We start from the raw sequence: 7,309 nt of genomic DNA, 5'->3' as shown, positions 1-7,309 counted from the left end.
GCAATGCACCGCCTGAACATAAAAATGTGGTTTAAAAATAAAAGACAAAAAACGAAAAATACACAGCTCTTCAATGTGATGTTGCAAATAAATAATATTTAAAATTGAGTTCTAAAGGAGTAAATGTGATTTAATTTCTATACAACAGAACTCTGGCTAACAAATAAAATAAACAGTTCAATGAACCACTCTAACTTTATGCAAATATCTCAGAAAGCAAATTCAGTTGCTGTTAAGGACCCTGGAAAATTTGAATTAGTACTAAAAATAATGTACTGATCAAAAAATAAGGCTTCAAAATTTATTTAAATAGAATCACGCTATTGTTTCTAGTCTCAAATTCACCGTACCAAGCCCTGTGTGATATTTTTCCTCTCTCCAAATCAAGGCGTACAATAAGATGTCTTATGGTGAAGATGGATGACAATAAGAGGGCTGTGATGATGTTGCTGAAGAGGAATTTGACAATCCTCCCAGGAGGACACAGAGGAAGCAGGGCAATTCTTTTGGACAGATTGCTTCAAATGGGAAAACTTTAGATCTGAAAGTGACCTTTGTTGTCACACTAGTAAAACCTTTTGGAAAAATTAAGTCTAAATAATATCATGGCCCGGCGGATGAGTGGTTAGCACGTTGGCCTCACAGCTCTGTGGTCCTGGGTTCGCATGCCGGTTGGTCAACCTGTATGGAGTTTGCATGTTGTCCTTGGGCCTACATGGATTTTCTCTGGGTACTCCAGTTTTCTTCCACATTCCATAAACATGCATGATAGGCTGATTGGTCACTTAAAAATTGTCCCTGGTTATGATTGTGAGTGTGAATGGTAATCCATCTCCTTATGCCTGCGATTGGCTGCCCACTGATTCAGGATGTCCCCCGCCTCTGACCCAAAGTCAGCTGGGATTTGCTCCAGCACCCTCCGCCACCCTTGTGAGGATAAAGCCGTTCAGAAAATGAATGAATAATATAATTTGGATGAACAACAATATGAATCTGTAAAAAGGATGTATCAATATACATATATATGATTTATTTTAAAATGAAAACCTTGATACAATAAAATACACCCAATTTTCAAGTATTTAATGTGCAAGAATATAATGTGACACATCTTTCTCTGTCTATCTTTTTTTTTAAATAGTGCAGCCCATTATATCCGCCACCAGTCGCAATTGTCCTGAAGATGAAACAAGATGAGCCATGTGCAGACATCAAGAATAGGAATTCAGTTCAAGATTTGTAGAGAAATGAATTTCCTTAATGCATTTTGTACGTGTTGCATTTATATCTGAATGCCAGTAGATGCTGCTGTAACTCTGCATGAATAATGGATTGGAGCATGGAAGCTCGAGGGGTTTATTAAAGGGTGTCATTGTGTTTTCCTGCACTCTACAGTAACATAAGGAGATCAGAGCTGGCAGAATAAAAATGGACAATGATGACAGTCTAGCTGCACCACTGAAGCGCTGAGACGTGAGGAGATTCTATCCCATATTTTCCATTTGCTTGCCCCCATGGGTCTTGTATTGGAGGAGCTCCACTCCAGCCAGAAGTACTCACTCTTCAGTAACATCTGGTGTCAATACTACATTCAACATCAGGAACATTAACACTACTCACTTTTGAAGCAGCAAAAAAATGAATGTGTTTTTTTTTCTTTTTTAGATAACTGGGAGGGCAGGAGAAAACAAAAATATGGAGCTATCATCCTGGGTAGCACAGTGAACAAGTGCTTAGTATAATCCATTATTAGCTCATATTTTTTCTCTATCCATGCCTGTGCGTGAGAAAAATGGGTTGGGTATTTATTCAATATAAACAAGTGCAAAATTAACTACAACCTCTCTGTTCCTCCTATTGGCTAACCTACAGGCAGCATTTAAATCAGTAATCTATAATTAATTAATGTAATGAATAGGCCTTAAGACAAAAGAAAAACGGAATAAAAATGAGCTCTGAGAATAGAACTTTGGAATATGCCAACCAAATGTAATTGTGATCCATCCACAAATAATAGAGAACCAGAAACTTTGTCCTACATAACTACCAAAGTACAAGTCAAGAATGACTTGAGGAGTAGGACTTTGAAGCTAGTGTATTTAAAAACAAAAAGATCAGCAACAACACCTTCTACACATTCGGTTTGAAAAAATGATGAAAAGTACATTTTCCTCGTAATAATTACGATATTTTCATTTCTAAATTCCAAGTTAATTCGTTATCTGAATAATAAACTTTTCGAAGATATTCTTTTTTTTAGAGGGTCTATTCTTTCATTCACCTTCTGTCCTGCTCATCCATACACGGGTTGCGGGGGGCGCTGGAGCCTCTCCCAACCAACCATGGGCAGCAGCCGGGGGACACCCCGAATTGGTTGTAGAGAGTCTATATTTTAAATAGATTATGACAATTAGTCATTTGAAATGAAAAACATGAAAAATTAAATCTGGATTTTCAGAAAAACTCCTCCCCCAATCTTCTGCCTCAGGCCCCAGTGAGGTCAATTTCCCCCATTCACTTGAAACCACTTTATTGAACTAATTATTAAATACAAGCAAAAATAGATCATGTTAGATCATATTAAATACAATGTTTCTGTGATGCATACCTACATATGTACATTCTGACCTCATATTCTCCACTTTGTTTATAACCTGATATGTCTGCAAGGAGCATTCTATAAGAAATTTTACACTGAGAGAGAACGCACATGGAGTAATATTATACTTACTGTGGAGACTGCATTAGCTAATCATTAGGGTCATGGTACTCACATTTGAGATCATTAGCTGCAGAGCTGACCTACACGCTTCCATTTAAAAACAGCGTGAACACTGAAAAGGAATGCCTTTCTTGTCCTTGAACACTATAATGAAATTCTACCTCTCTTAATATATATATGTGTGTGTTTGTCTTTGTGTGTGTGCAAAAATAAGTAAACAGTTATTGAACCTAACACGCACAAACTATTTAATTTAAAAAAAAATAGATTAAATTAAATAAAGCGGCTGAGTGGTTAGCGCGTCGGCCTCACAGTGGGGGATCTGGGTTCAAATCCAGGTCGGTACACACGTGGGTTTTCTCCGGGTACTCTGGTTTCCTTCCACATTCCAAAGACATGCATGGTAGGTTGATTGGACACTCTAAATTGCCCCTATGTATGAGTGAGTGTGAATGGTTGTTTGCCTCATTGAGCCCTGCGATTGGCTGGCCACCAATTCAGTGTGTCCCCTGCCTCTGTCAGCTGGGTTAGGCTCTAGCACCCCCCACGGCCCTAGTCAGGATAAAGCGGTTCAGAAAATGAGATGAGAGATAATTAAATAACTACGGTAGTCTTAGGGCCAATTCCACTCATAAGGGTACATCCATTGTTCTTCACCTGTGGCTATCTGCCTTAATATTATACAATTGAGGAGAGAGGCATGTTAGCTGCATTTTTTCCCTCAAAGTTGACCACTGGAGGTATTTTTATCCTTTACGCTCATTTCTTTATTTCAAGCTCATCATGCCATCATTAGCCCAGATTTTCTGTTTTCATGACACCCAAGACGATCAATAATAGCAGCTTTTTGAAAAGAGGATACAGATTAAAAATGTTGAAAACGCCTGATTGAAACAAAATATTCAAGTAAGTTTCTAAATCATTTTATCTTGGTCCATTCTTTTGCTTGCAGTTTCAAATGAAATAATGCAGGGAAGCTGTCCTTTTTTCTTTTTTAAATCCATTGTTCTCCTCCTGTGGTCCTTTTTTTTTTAAAGGACAGCTTCTCACTCCCAAAAAAAGAATCCTACATGGCCTATTGCTGGCTTTAGTGCAGAGGTGGATTTGTTTTTATCACCATTTAGCCTGGGTGGGTGGCTGCTCTCAGATAACCATGAGTATTTTATTCCCTGGGAAAAATTTAAGCATTTATATAAGAAAGAAAATGTTCAGTTATAGTATAACTAGACCATTCTGCTCTAGTGAGTAAAATTAAAACATGTATATAAATGCATGGATACAGATAAACTGTATTATGCAATCTGCTCTAGGGGGAATAATTCAATCATTTATATAAGAAAGAAAAAGCACAGATATAGTAAACCTTATGAGTTGGTTACAGTAATAAGACATTTTGATTTTAAAGCGGTATCATTAATAAAACATACAATACTTCGTATATACTCCCCTAAAATATCTTCATTTTATCATTTTGTCTGTGTGTAAATATATTCATGCATTCATTTTCCATGCCGCTGTGTGGAGTTCTCCCTGGGCTAGCGTGGGTTTTCTCCGGGTACTCCAGTTTCCTCAAATCCCCAAAATATGCATGGAAGACTGGTTGAAGAGGTATGAGTCCTAGGGTGCATGGTTTACCAATTCAGGGTCCCCAGCAGGTGCCTATAGTTAGCTGGGATAGGCTCCAGCACCCCCCGCAACCCTTGTGAGGATTTGCGGTTCAGAAAATGAATGAATGAATAAATGAAAAATTTAAACTTTAGTTGGACAATTAGGTACTAGAAAATTCTGTATTACTTTTTCCACTGAAATATTTCATTTGGAAAGATGAATTGTTTCTCTCCAGACTCTAAAGTAATTTACTTAGCTTGTGTTGATGTGTCATCTTTTTCTGAAGAAAGGTATGATGAAAAAAATGCTTCCATTTATTTTTTCCTGAATGAAAACATAACATGGAGTGTCAGGAGCTAATGCACAGGAAGGAGTTTTGTTCATTATCAATAGTCTGCCATCAGCCTGATTGATTAGGATGTATTGTTTATTATTTGGTGTTGCATCTGAAACCAATACATTTACTAAGGTACCTTAAGGCATGAAAAAAAAATAAAGTACAGCACAGTATGGTAGCAGGATAACTCTTTATCAACAGAAAAATCAATATACTGTCTCAGACTTCTATCCTCCAGGATTATTATGAGACAAAGCAACTAAAAATCTTGTTGTGTTCCGAGGTGTCTTTAAATTGTTTCAGGGAAGACTGATTTACAAAATATTTCCAGTTCTGTAATGGAAATTTTTAACTTGTGTCGGATTTCTTCCCACATCCCAAACACATGCTGGGTAGGCTTGTTGAACACTCTAAATTGCCCCTAGGTATGAGAGTGAGCGTGAATGGTTGTCCGTCTTCTTGTGCCCTGTTATTGGCAGGCCACCAATTTGGGGTGTCCCCTGACTGGTTCCCAAAGTGGCTGGTAAAAAATCCAGCACCACCCACCACCCTAAATGTAATAAAATATGTGGAAAATGAATGAATACATGTGCCAATTCTAAGCGTTAATTATTTACGAACTCTCATTCCTTGCATTCGAAAAAAAAATTGTATCTTGCACATTTGTTTAGCTAAGAAAAAAAAACTATCTCTGTCTATCTCTCTTGTGTGACTTATAGTCCCAAAAATATGGTAGTTGTAAATAGGTGTCACATCAGCTTCAACATAGACTCCGTGAAATTCACCAGATTATTGAGGACAATGTCGATTTTCATGGTTTCACCAACTTCAGCCTCTTTACTGTTCATCGTCTTCTCAAGCGCAACAGAGTACACATGAAAAAATTATCCAGAGAGGTGTTTGAACACACTCAGAAAGAGTAAAAGAGCAAAGATTCAAAATATGCACTGATTGAAATAAATCCATAAACATGAAATTTTGATTACTCTAAGTAGTGATTTACAGTAGTGGCGTCAATCACCGTTCCTCAATGACGTACAAAACTATTTCTATGCACAGTTTTTGTCATTAAATGTGATGCAAAGACCATAACAATATATCTACATGGATGAAATTAGATTTTACCTCACCAAAAGGAGAGGAAAAGGGCATCACTTGATTGGACAAGAGAACACTGATGGTGTCCCTGGGTATGCTTTGAAGCAATGTCACATTGTGTGCCGCCATCAGCAATCACAGGGGGTGTCCACCATCACGCCGACCCGGGGCCCTATATCACCTCACCTGCTCTCTCTTTTCCTCTACCAGAGGTGAAGGTATCTGTTAGGATAGCAAGAGGAGCCTCCCATCTGTATTGTTGCTTGGGACAATGTAAGTTTTCACAGATCCCTCCAGGTTAGAGAGTTGTTCAACATTTCATATATCAGGTTTCATCAGACTTTCCCTTCCAGCGTACTCCCCTTTCCTCAACCCAATTTGAATATTTTTTTTCCTCAAAGCAGTGGAAGGTATATATGACGGCAAACCTTAGACCAGGGTAAATCTCTTGCAAGCCGTGGTACTAGCCTGTGGTTACAAAGGGTTGGAGAATTGCCAAGTTGGGCTTCAGCACATCAGGGGACCCACCCTCTTCCATGTGTCTGGCCGGACAAAATGGGACTGCTGATGGGGATGAAATTCTGCTGCCTGACCCAGTACAAGCGCACTTCTTTGTATATTTTGGTATTTAATTTCTATGTGATTTAAAATTATGAACATTTCTGGATTTGACACTTTTCAGTTTTCACCCAGATTAGATCATTTTGAGGTAAAAAAAAAAGTGCAAGAACCGTCTTAGGTTTTGTAGTTTGAAAATTAGGTTTTTTTTGTTTACAATTGGGGGGGAGCTGTTTCATCAAACAGCAATTGAGAAATACTGCAAATGAATGGCATTGGACTATCTTTGAAAGCATTAATGTCAAAACCTGGCTGGTAGATTTGAAATAAAGGGAAACTTGATTTTCCCTTGATTGAATTTTGTGTATTACCAAGATCTGCGTGAGTAAGAATCTGCTCAGACTGAATGTCTAAAAGAGACGAATCTGTGTCTTTCACTGCAGCAGTTTGACCCACTGCTAAAAAGGCTGTTCACATGGCTTGAGAAAAACAAAATATAAGAAAGTACAGCCAAAATGTAGCTGCTGAATGCCCTGAATTGAACAAAACCAGGCAACATGCCAGTGTTTCAAAGTTGCTTCATTTACTTTGCTAAAGAATACTTAAATCTTACCAGTCAAATTTACTGACATTAGTTTGGATTTTGTTCCAAGTTAAAGTCTTTCTCTGCGCATTTCTTGTAAAGTATTCAACATTTTGCAGTTATTATTGATGATGTCATTTTTCACATTTTCAATTTAATTTCACATCTTTTGGCTTATGTTTTCTTTGAAGTATTGAGCCAGTGCACCTTATTTAAATGACCATGATTAATAGATCAGTGATTACTCTGGAAGAGCTACGTGGAGTCCCAGGGAGGACGACCAGTCTAATAATGGGAACGTTTATACGGTATTTGTCATCCCCATTAAGAAAAATGAATAGAGGTAATCACCTGGTAATTTCCAAGAAACCCAAGGCACAGTATATCAGTCAAGGTTGTTGAG

This window comes from Stigmatopora argus, chromosome 2, assembly GCF_051989625.1.
Source record: "Stigmatopora argus isolate UIUO_Sarg chromosome 2, RoL_Sarg_1.0, whole genome shotgun sequence".
Lineage (NCBI taxonomy): Eukaryota > Metazoa > Chordata > Actinopteri > Syngnathiformes > Syngnathidae > Stigmatopora > Stigmatopora argus.
This window is presented reverse-complemented; position numbering follows the sequence as displayed.